The 10,798-nt window shown below is 49.2% G+C and overlaps 1 protein-coding gene across 3 annotated transcripts in view; it reads left to right on the top strand.

Moving 5' to 3' along the window:
* The first annotated feature begins 3,339 nt into the window (after positions 1 to 3,339).
* POU6F1 (POU class 6 homeobox 1) overlaps positions 3,340 to 10,798 on the top strand; it is a 30,155-nt gene continuing 22,696 nt past the window's right edge. For 2 of the 3 annotated variants that reach the window (XM_045801034.2, XM_045801033.2), the window contains exon 1: positions 3,344 to 3,795. The gene's annotated coding sequence lies outside the window, so the exon portion shown is untranslated. Of the gene's footprint in view, positions 3,796 to 10,798 lie in introns of all 3 variants that reach the window. The other variant, XM_045801036.2, reaches the window with a different exon arrangement.

Genomic DNA, 10,798 nt, shown 5'->3' with positions numbered 1-10,798 from the left:
GCTGCAATGTTTTTAAAAAACTGTATTACAAGTGTTGGAGGGGATGTGGAACAACGAGAACTCTCCTATGTTACTACTAAAGAAATAAATTGGTTCAAAGATTGTTGAAAACTAGCAGTATCTACAAAAGTTAAATATATTCTCCAAACCTAGCAATTCCACTCCTCAGTATGTACCCAGGAGAAATGAGTGCATATATTCACCAAAAGACTTGTATGAGACTGTTCATAGCAGCTTTATCCATATAAGGGACAAAACCAGGAGTAGCCCAAATGCCCATCAATAGTAGAATGGATAAACCATGGCATAATTATGCAATGGAATATATACAGCAATAAAAAAAGAACAGTACTGCTAGACACAACAACATGGATGAGTCTCAGAAACGTATGTTGAGTGACAGAAGGCAGACGCAAGAGCACATACTGTCTGATGCCGTTTATATGAAGGTCAGGAACCAGCAAAACTAATCTATGGTGGTAGAATTCAGAATAGTGGTAACTGGGAGTTTATTGACTAGCAAGGAGCACAGGAGAGTCGTCTTGGGTGTTAGAAATGCTCTTTTCTTTCTTTTTTTTTTATTATTTATTTATTTATTTATTTATTTATTTATTTATTTATTTTTAAGATTTTATTTATTTATTCGACAGAGATAGAGACAGCCAGCGAGAGAGGGAACACAAGCAGGGGGAGTGGGAGAGGAAGAAGCAGGCTCACAGCGGAGGAGCCTGATGTGGGGCTTGACCCCGTAACGCCGGGATCACGCCCTGAGCTGAAGGCAGATGCCCAACTGCTGTGCCACCCAGGCGCCCCTCTTTTTTTTTTTTTTTTTTTAAATAGGCTCTACGCCCAACATGGGGTTTGAACTCACAACCCTGAGATCAAGAGTCGTATCCTCTGCCACCTGAGCCAGCCAGGGGCCCGGAAATGCTCTATATCTTGTTGTGGGTGGTGATATAAAATTATGTAAAAATTCAAGTTGTACTTTTAAGACTTAGGTACTTTACTGTGTGCCCATATTAGACCTGAATGAAAAAATTAAACATACAAAAAAGTTAATATATGCTCATCATCAAAAATTCAAGCAATGTAGAAGTATATACAGTATAAATTAAAGGTTTCCTTTTTCCAGAGAAAACCACAATTAACATTCCGGTGTATGTTTCCCTCAACCCCTTCCATCACATCCATTTCTTTCTCCCAACTATCCTTGGCAGGGCGCCCGGGTGGCTCAATCGGTTAAGCATGTGCCTTCAGCTCAGGTCATGAACCCAGGGTCCTGCGATCAAGTCCCACACTGGGCTCCCTGCTCAGCGGGGAGTCTGCTGTTCCCTCTCCCCTTGCTTCTCCCCCCTGCTCAAGCTCTCTCTGTGTCAAAAAACAAATAAGTAAATAACATATTTTTAAAGAGTATCTTTGACGTCACGTCATTCAGAGCATTTGAGCTGTGTGAAGCACCAAACCAGGTCACACGGACCGAGAGTTTCTGCCTTCGTGTGACAACATCCAACAGCAAGACTGTGCCCCTCCTTCACGCAGAGTAGTAGGAAATACAAGAAGGATTAAGTCACACCCTGTGCTCTCGAGGAATTTACAGTCTGAGGGGAAAACCAGAGAGACTACAGACAGACCAGACAAAACTCCCAAGAGATAGAATACCATGACATGTGTCAGAGGCGCACAAGGCCATTAAAATGGATGCGACTATGGGACACCTGCGTGGCTCAGTCGGCTAAGCGTCTGCCTCCGGCTTGGGTCATGATCCCAGGGTGCCGGGATCCAGCCTGCTTCTCCCCCTGCTTGTGCTCTCTCTCTCTGACAAATAACTAAATAAATGCAATCGGTTTTTAAAAATGGTTGCAACTGTAGAGAGCTTATGGTTTTCAGAGAGCTTTCACATACATCCTCCCTATCCTCACTGTTCAACTTCTTAACCCTCTGAAGTCGAGATCATAGATAGCATCCTCATTTTATAAGTAATGAAGAAGTGAAATTACTTGCCTGGACTGTGAGCAGAAGAGTTGGGACTCACACCTAAATATTCTGACTCCTAATCCATTGGCTTCTTATAAATCTGCCACCAGCCTTACCTCCTCGCCCTCGGGTAGAAACAGCAAACGGATAGAACCCCGAGCCCTGCTGGCCAGGCAAACGATAACGTCAGGCCTCAATGGAAGCTTTCGTGAGCAGGACCTCTGGGGGTGAGCAAGCGCCAGGCAGCCAGGCAACATTCTGGAAAAGTGTGTACTAGTGCCGGTGTGGAGCCACCTGGGCTGCTCCCCCTCTTCTCCTCCCCTGCAGTGTCCTCCACCAGGCGGCTTCACGAACAGTCCTGGGCGGGCTGGGGCTCCACTTCCCTTCTCCTCACACTATGGAACTTTCTCCCCGCTCTCCATTAACCACCAAATTGGGGAGGGAGGGCAGGCGGGGGGGGGGGGGGGAGGGAGGGCAGCCCAGACAGACAGCAGGCCGCCTACCTTGAGGGATCCCCAGTCTGAATTTACAGAGCCTCCCGACTCAGTTCTTCTCCCCTCATTCCTTTTCTTCCCCTTTGGTCTTCAACTCCTTCCTCTTTCACTTGTCAACTACCTCTCCAATCTGCTCTACCCTCGGCCCCAAACTCTTCCAATCCCTTCCCCTTCCCCTACCTTCAAAAGCCTCTAGATAAACCAAACCGTCTGCACCATCACCACCAGCAAAGCACAACGTTGTTCTTTTTTTCTACTGAACTTTTTTTTTCTTTACATTTTCGTGGCTATTTGGATAAGAAGGCAGGGAAGTTGTCTTTAGACAATACAGCCCACAACCAACCGCCACTGGGGTGAGGCGGAGGGAGCATTCAGGACCTGGGTCCCCTCCCTGAAATGCAGCCGGGGCACAACCAACTGGAGGTTCGACGCTGCCTGAACGGCCGTCTGAGCCCCCCTCCGGTCTTGCACTGGGGTTCTGGCCTGGGGTTTGGGAATGGCCTGAACTTGACTTTCGGCGATGAGGCGCGCAGTTGACTAGACAGGAAAGGCGGCGGTGGCTGGGAGTCACCGCCCCAACCCTAGACTGAAGGGAATGTGGCATAGGGTGACCACTTCGGACTCCCAGGCTCCTGCTCGCTCTCTCGCACCTTCCAAAATGAAACCACCTCGAGCGGCACCTCCGAGGGGGCTGCGTGACCCGCCCCACGGACCCTCCACTCCAGCCCGGGAAGAGAGCCCCTGGGGCCTCCCGGCGTGACCGAGGGCTGAGGGTGCCCACCCCACCCCCACCCCCACCCCTACCCCTCCTCTTTCCCGGCTCCCCAGATCCCCTCCCTTCCTCCACCGCCCGCCCAGCCCGCCGCCCCCGGCGGCTGGCGCGCGCGGTGCAGCATGCGGCAAAGCTCTTTGCATAAATTATGCTCATGACGCAGCAGCTAAAAAAATCCAAGTAGCAGAAGGAGGGAAAAAAGGGGGGGGGAAGAAAAAAGGGGGGGCTGTGGAAGGGGGAAAAGAAGAAAAATATATATACCTGCCCGCCCCCCCCCGGCTCCCCCTTCCCGCTTCCCGGCCGCCCCCCTCCGCCCAGCGCAGCCCGCGGAGTCCCCTTCGGCTCTGCCTAGCCCGGCCTGGGGGCCCGGGGGTGGCGGCGGGTCCCGACCGGCTCCCGGGCCGAGCCGAGCCCAGCCAAGCCGCACTGGCTTCTTTGTCTGCGGGCGGCGGCCGCCCGGCCCCGGCCCCGGCCACCTGGCCCGAGCTGTGAGATGAATCTCTAATCGGTGGCCGCCGGGCACCCGGGGCGAAGGCGGCTCGGGCTCGGGCTCCGGTAAGTAGCGGGGTCCGGGGCGGGGAGGGGTTTGCACGGAGGGGGAGGGGGCCGGGCAGGGGAGGTTTCGGGTTTGGTTAATATGCAATGCCCGTAATTAGCATAATTTATATATTTATGATAAAGAGAAAAAATGCCGCGGGGCCGGGGTGCCGGGATGCCGGGCCGGGGCGGCGGGGAGCTCTGGGAATGAGACTGCGCGCGGCCGCCCGCCTGGGGCCGGAGACCCCGGGGGCCGCGCCCTCGCCCGCCCGGGGGCCGGCGGGGACCGGGGCAGGGGAGGGGGCGGCCGCCAGGTGGACCCCGTGGGGAGCTTGGACCTGGCCCCTCCGCTGGAGCCCAGGTGGGATACGGCCCAGAGCGGACGTTACAGACACAGACCCCGTGGCGACCGGGAGCGGATTCCCGCCCCACCGGCGAGCCCGGACGCCTGGGTTCCCGGCGGTTAAGGTCAACTGAGTCAGCCTGGGCGACCTGTCACAATTCTCCCCAGCCACAGTACACTGGGAGGACTGGTGGGTCTCGGGATTAGGAACCCAGACGTTGCTGGAAGCGTGGAGGGATGGTGGGAGGGTCACCATCGAGCAGAGCATGAGCACTTCATAAATATTTAATAACAATATTATTATTAATAAATAGTCATAATAATGGGCCCGCTATGTGCGTCCTGGCCATTCTCACCTGGCAAGGCCAAGGGAGCCCCGGGTGCCTTGTAATCCCCACGTTAGCGTTGGGATCCCCCACTCAGCGGTGATTGGAAGCCTAAAATCACAGACTAGCCGCTGCTGCAGAGCAGGGGGAAATGAAACACGGTCAGCGAGCCTTTCTGGGCAAATGAAAAGAAGTTCTTCGCAGAGATTTTAGCCTCATCTGCCTTTCCAGATTTCCTTGCTCCACAAGTAGAGGCTGGTCTTTAATTGTTCATGGACGTATATCCCCCTCCTCCCCTTATCTTGGTATTCTAAGGCAGCCGACAGTGACAAGCAGGGCCTTTCTGAGGAGTCATTCCATTTATTCCATTTTGATTGAAGTCCTGGTGCTCAGGGTGGTAGTTCTGTGACCTGTTTTTTGTTTTTTTGTGTTTTTTTTTAAGATTTTATTTTATTTATTTATTCGACAGAGATAGAGACAGCCAGCGAGAGAGGGAACACAAGCAGGGGGAGTGGGAGAGGAAGAAGCAGGCTCCCAGCAGAGGAGCCTGATGTGGGGCTCGATCCCATAACGCCGGGATCACGCCCTGAGCCGAAGGCAGACGCTTAACTGCTGTGCCACCCAGGCGCCCCTGTTTGTTTTGTTTTTGTATATGTGCAGTAGAACTTCATTTTGTTCATCGGTCGAACAAAAATACCTAGTACGTGCCATGCTCTGAACAATACAGATAGAACTTCCCTGTCATGGAGTTTTCATTTCAGGTTAGGTGGTGGTGGTGGTGGTGGTGGTGGTGGTGGTGGTGGTTGTTAGGGGTCAAGGGAAGGCAGATTGTAAACATGAAAGTGTACAAGGTAATTCCATCACGTGATAACGTGTGTGTGTGTGTGTGTGTGTGTGTGTGTGTGAGAGAGAGAGAGATGAGCTATTTCTTCTCTATTGAAGGTACTACCTAGGAACTAAGAAAAAGTGAATCAGAAGAAATTTGCTTCTCTAAGGGTTCTCTGCATTACGAAGGAACATGGGATAAAATCATATTCCTCTCCCCAAGATTTACTGGCTATAAGATCGTAATAGCAATGTTTTATATTTTTTAACACTTTACAATTGAAAACATTTTTATACGCATGCTTTACTTCAATGAAAAATAATAACAATTATTATTTTACTGAGCCTGGGTGGTTCAGTCGTTAAGCATCCAACTCTTGATCTCAGCTCAGGTCTTGAGTCAGGTTGTGAGTTCAAGCCTTGCGCGTAGAGCCTGCTTTAAAAGTAATAATAACAATAGTAGTAACTGTTACATAGTGTTTGCTGTGTGCCAGGCCCAGTTCTAAGTGCCTTACATAAATGTTAACAATTTATTTATTTATTTATTTATTTATTTATTTTTTAAAGATTTTATTTATTTATTCAACAGAGATAGAGGCAGCCAGCGAGAGAGGGAACACAGGCAGGGGGAGTGGGAGAGGAAGAAGCAGGCTCATAGCAGAGGAGCCTGATGTGGGGCTCGATCCCACAACGCCGGGATCACGCCCTGAGCCGAAGGCAGACGCTTAACCGCTGTGCCACCCAGGCGCCCCTAAATGTTACCAATTTAATCCTTACAATAACCCATGAGGTGGGTACTATTATTTAGCCCCATTTTACAGATAAGAAAACTGAGGCTTAGGGCGATTACCCAAGGGGAAGCAGTACCCAACCTGGGTCTTCTGCCTTTAAGCCCCAAGCTATTTCTGTGTCAAAATGAAGGTCAGTGAGGCCACAGAGGGAATGGGAGGGAAGCTGGATTGCCACATTAGGAAGGGTAAGTGTGGTTACGGTTCTCCAGAACTTACTGCTACTTCTTTGAAATAATTTTTAAGTGGTCCTAGGACTGTAAATGGGGGCAAAAAAATCGAAATAGGATCTGTGTTTTGAGGGAGAAGGTAGGAAATATGAGGAGAGCAAGTGATATGACCTGATTTCTTAGTTTGTATTTTTGGCTCATAGTCATGGACACCCCCCCCCCCGGTTATATACCATATTATACCAGGCACTGGGGTATGTTAATAAGTAGATATGTCTTGGAGCTTACAGGCTAGTAAGGGAATATTCCTACTTTTTATTTTTCACATTTAGTTTGCCCCCTCCCTTCACCCTGCCTGGGATGAATCATGTTTGGGCACAAGGGAAAGGGAACAGGAGGAGAAACTAAATATAAACGTGTCCTTATTAAGCTAGTGTTTACTGTTTGTCTATATATGTCTAAGATTATACAGGATAGTTTGGAAAGGGGGAATTAAAGTTGTTCACTACTTTCCTGTCTTTTTCTCCTTCCCTTTTTTCTGGCCCATGTGAATGCCTACCTGGTCTGTCAACAGCTTACCAAGCTATTTATCTCTGCTCATGGATGGGGGTGGGAGGGTGCTGGAGGAGAACTGAGTTTCCATTTTACAATGTGTCCTGATCCTTGGGGGCCAAAATAGGCCCCTTACAATTCCAGAGAGGAAGTTTGGTGTTGTGTTAGGAGGATAGGGGTCTGGGACAGGTGGACACTGCACTGAATTTTGAATCTGCCGTTGACTTTCCTATGCCCTTGGGCAAGTCACCTGACCTTTCTCTACCTCCATTTCCCTGTTGATAAAACTGGGGATCATAATAAGACCACCACGCTAAGCATTTCACTTACATGATCTCGTATCACTGTTATAACAACCCGATGAGGTTTTCCCATTTAATCACCATTTTATTTATTTTTCCTTAAAGATTTTATTTTTTTATTTGAAAGAGAGAGAGCATGAGCCGGGGCGGGAGGGGGGCAGAGGGAGAGAGAGAAGCAGATTCCCCACTGAGCGTGGAGTGGGGGATCCCAGGGCCCCGAGACCATGACCTGAGTTGAACTCAGGGGCTTAACTACTTAACCGCCTGAGCCACCCAGCCCCCCTTAATTTCCTCATCTTTAAAATGCCGATTAGGGGCGCCTGGGTGGCTCAGTAGGCTAAGCGTCTACCTCCGGCTCAGGTCATGATCCCAGGGTCCTTGGATCGAGCCCCACGTTGGGCTCCCTACTCTGTGGGGAGTCTGCCTCTCCCTCTCCTTCTGCCCTTCCTCTCCTCCCCCCACTCATTTTTGCTCTCTCCATGTTCTCTCTCTCTCTCTCAAATAAATAAATAAAATAATTTTTAAAAAAAAAATTTTAAAGATTTTATTTGTCAGAGAGAGAGAGAGCGAGCACAAGCATGGGGAGAGGCAGGCAGAGGGAGCAGCAGACTCCCCGCTGAGCAGGCAGCCGGATGCGGGACTTCATCCCGGGACCCTGGGATCATGACCTGAGCCGAAGGCAGATGCTTAACCGACTGAGCCACCCAGGAGTCCCTAAATAAATAAAATCTTAAAAAAAAAAAAAAGATGAGGAAATTAAGTTTCAGAGAGATTAAGTCAATTGCCCAAGATCTCACAGCTATTTCATGGCCAAACTGGGATTTGAGTGTAGGTTTCCCTCCAAAGCCTATACTCTTACCTCTCTTTAATCCTCAACTTTCTATCTATAAAAATGTTAATGCTAATTGTTCTTAGCGTTTTATACAATAATTCCGAGGTAAGGTTTCCTATTATGTATCCCTCAGAAAACAGAGAAGTGACCTGCCCCCCTGTGGAAAGTCACACAGTTGGTCAAGTTTCAGTGTGTGTTTGCACTATGGTCTGGGGGCGCTGGTGTCAGAATTGAGTAATAATAGTTAATATACATTGACCCCTTATGCGATTTACTGTAATGCTAGCCCTGTTTCAAATATGATAACTGAGGCATAGAGAGGTTAGGTCCTTGTCCAAGGTCTCACAGCTAAGAAATCTTAACACTGAGAGATGACTCTAGCTTCTTAACTGCTGCCACTAAACTGAAATGACATCATGTATGTAAATTTTTATAACAGCTGTCATTTTCTGAGCCTTTACTATGTGCCAGGCATTGATCTAAACTTTTTACATGCATTAATTTTTTTTTTTAATTTTACAGAGGGAGATAGCGGGAGAGGGAACACAGGCAGGGGGAGTGGGAGAGGGAGAAGCAGGCTTCCCGCTGAGCAGGGAGCCCGATGCGGGGCTCGATCCCAGGACCCTGGCATCAAGACCTGAGCCGAAGGCAGACGCTTAACGACTGAGCCACCCAGGTGCCCCTACATGCATTAATTTATTCAACCCTCACTATAACCCTAGGAAGTCGGTGCTAGTTCTCTCATCTTTTCCGATTAAGAAACTGAGGCACGAAAGTTAATCATTTGTCCTGAGGCCCACAGCTAATAAATACCAAAGCTGAGATGATGAACTCGACAGTCTGTCTCCAGAGGGTGTTCATGATAATACTGTGTGTAAAGGACGTGGGTCTCCATAAACTAGCAATGATTATGACTCTTCAGTAGGTTTAAGGAGGGAAATCTGTGTCGTAGGACCAGAAATGGGGAAGGATGGGGGGACATGCAGAAAATCCATCAGGCAAGAATGACTTAGAGGTGGCAGCCTCTCTGGAGTCTGGCAATTTAAGAAAAGGGCCGATAATACTTGTGTGCGGGGATGTGTTGTCCTTCGCACCAGGTACTAAAGCGTGTGGACCAGCGTGGTGCTGTTAAGTCCGGAGTTCTGGGCCTATTGGAAGGGAGAACCCGTGGGATTGGTGAAGGAGCAAATGTGAATAATAAGAGAGAAGGCAAGGATGATGGCAAGGTTTGTGGCCCGAGCATCTATGGAAGGATGAAGCTGCCCGTGGGCTGAGATGGGGAAGGCTGCATGCGGGTGGGACAGGTTTAGGGGCGTCTGGGCGGCACAGTCAGTTAAGCGTCTGACTCTTGATCTCAACTCAGGTCTTGATCTCAGGGTCGTGAGTTCATGCCCTGTGTCGGGCTCCACATCGGGTGTGGAGCCTACTTAAAAAAGAGAGAGAAATCAGGAGTTTGGTTGTGAACATGTTGAGGACGAGATGATACGAACAATCGGTAGGCGTTTGGGTATCTGAGGCTGCCGTTCGCAGGTAAGGTCCCAGCCGGAGATTGAGATTTGGTCCTTGTGTGACTGAGTGAGCCCATCTAGGGATGGGGTAAAGCGTTGATGGCACCGCCCAGCTCAGCCCCAGTTACCGATCTGTGCCGGTCTCCTGCGTCCCGGCATTGTGTTCCTTTTGATTGGCAGCTCTGAAAGAGGTAGGTGCAGACCCAATTTAAATATCAAAGTAGCTCAGCGCTGGACTGGACTGATGCCCACAAAACCTAGCCTGAGAGAATTAAGGCAAATTTTTGAAAGGTGATTTCCTAGAATAAATGTGGCTTTCTTTCTTTTTCTTTCTTTCTCTCCCTTTCTTTCTTTCTTTCTTTTTTCTTTCTTTCTTTCTTTCTTTCTTTCTTTCTTTCTTTCTTTCTTTCTCTTTCTTTTTCTTTTTCTTTCTTTCTTTTTCTTTCTTTCTTTCTTTCTTTTTCTTTCTTTCTCTTTCTTTCTTTCTTTTGTAAGATTTTATTTATTTGAGAGATAGAGTGAGCGAGAGAGAGCCCATGAGTGGGGGGTGGGGGGGAGTTGGGAGAGGGAGAAGCAGGCTTCCTGCTGAGCAAGGGGCACAATGTGGGGCTCCATCCCAGGACTCTGGGATCATGACCTGAGCCGAAGGCAGATACTTAACCAACTGAGCCACCCAGGTGCCCCAATGTGGCTTTCTTTCAATTGATTACAGGTAAAGCTGATTCAGCTTAAGCAGCCATTCCTTAGAGCCCACTAACTTCACGAAGAGGCTCTCCCAGCTCCAAAACGGACTGTAGACTGAGAAGGTATCTTACACCTTGAAAACCTCAACCACGTGAAGTGTGAAGGGAGGGATGAAAACCACAGAAATGAGGGGCACCTGGGTGGCTCAGATGGTTAAGCTATCCATGATCTCCAGAGTCCTGGGATCAAGCCCCACGTCGGGCTCCCAGCTCCGCGGGGAGCCTGCTTCTCCCTCTGCCTCTGCCGCTCCCCCTGCTTGTGCTCTCTCTGTCTCTCCCTCTCTGACAAAAAAATAAATAAAAAATCTTAAAAAAAAAAAAACCCACAGGAATGAGTCTGAGTTAAAAGCCTGCATCCCATACGAGAATTTCCATTTTCCTCCACATGGCAAAAGATTCTTCATCCATAAAATTTCATGTTGGAGCCACATGCCACCCAGGAACAGGGGGGGGGACTGCCCCAAACTGCCATAGGTAACCCTTCTGTGGATCCTCTAGCACGGACTGTATTGGGGTTCTCTCTTTGTTTCCTTGACTCCCATGTCAGACCGAGGGCTTCTCGACAAAGCCGGGGAAGGTTTTCTCCCCCGCTGTACCCCCAACGCCCAGCACGTAGTAGCCACTGAAATATT

The sequence above is a fragment of the Ursus americanus genome, chromosome 25 (assembly GCF_024610735.1).
Source record: "Ursus americanus isolate L20-20 chromosome 25, mUrsAme1.1.p, whole genome shotgun sequence".
NCBI lineage: Eukaryota > Metazoa > Chordata > Mammalia > Carnivora > Ursidae > Ursus > Ursus americanus.
Note: the sequence above shows the minus strand (reverse complement) of the source record. Positions and strands in the feature narration are given on the sequence as shown.